This window comes from Penaeus monodon, chromosome 25 (assembly GCF_015228065.2).
Source record: "Penaeus monodon isolate SGIC_2016 chromosome 25, NSTDA_Pmon_1, whole genome shotgun sequence".
NCBI classification, from domain to species: domain Eukaryota; kingdom Metazoa; phylum Arthropoda; class Malacostraca; order Decapoda; family Penaeidae; genus Penaeus; species Penaeus monodon.
The window spans coordinates 29,593,028-29,593,786 of NC_051410.1; positions in this window are offsets into that span (position 1 = coordinate 29,593,028).

Here is a 759-nt window from a genome sequence, read left to right on the forward strand (position 1 = left end):
GCGTGTCATTAACTCAACCCCAATTTTAAGAATAGAAAGCCAAACGAAAGATTTTAAAGCTAAATTTTAAAGTTAAAGAATTCCTAAAATGTCAATAAGCAAAGCTAATAAATGATAACCATAATACAAAATAACTCCCTAGTGGTTTTGTACAGACACAGCAACCTTTAGAAATACTACATAGAAAACCAGCCTTTCCCCTTAAAGTTAAGATAATACAAACTTGAGAAATTAAACGCAAAAGACTTGGAGATAAGTAGCCGGCGAGGATGAGAGTGTTGTATGAGTACACAGAAAGTTATCCAAATAAACAAGGGAAGTAACGGAGACACGAATTGCTCAGCTGCGGTCGCTCTTGTCAATATGCAGGATTTGCAAAGGAGGATTATGAAAAGGAAAGTGAATACGGTTGTGTTATATTCCTCTTCTTCTGTTTTTTTTTTTTCTCTCATTCATCTTTTTATATTTTTGTATATTTATTTGTATTTTTTCTCGTTTTCTTTGATGTTTTCCTTGAGTATTCTTGATCTCGTTGTTCTGTCATTGTTATCTTTTCTTTTTTTTGTCTTTTTCTTCTTTACCTTTAACACCTCCCGGTTTGCTAATTCGTTTGTTTCTTTTTATTCCTTTTCTTAACCCCTCCGCTCTTGCCTCCTGTTTTTTATTATTCATCCTTTCCTTTCTTTCTTCTTGAGCTCCATCAGCGAGAAAATTTCCTTCTCTTCGATCAACAAGATTCAGGCTATATTGAAAGTCGCA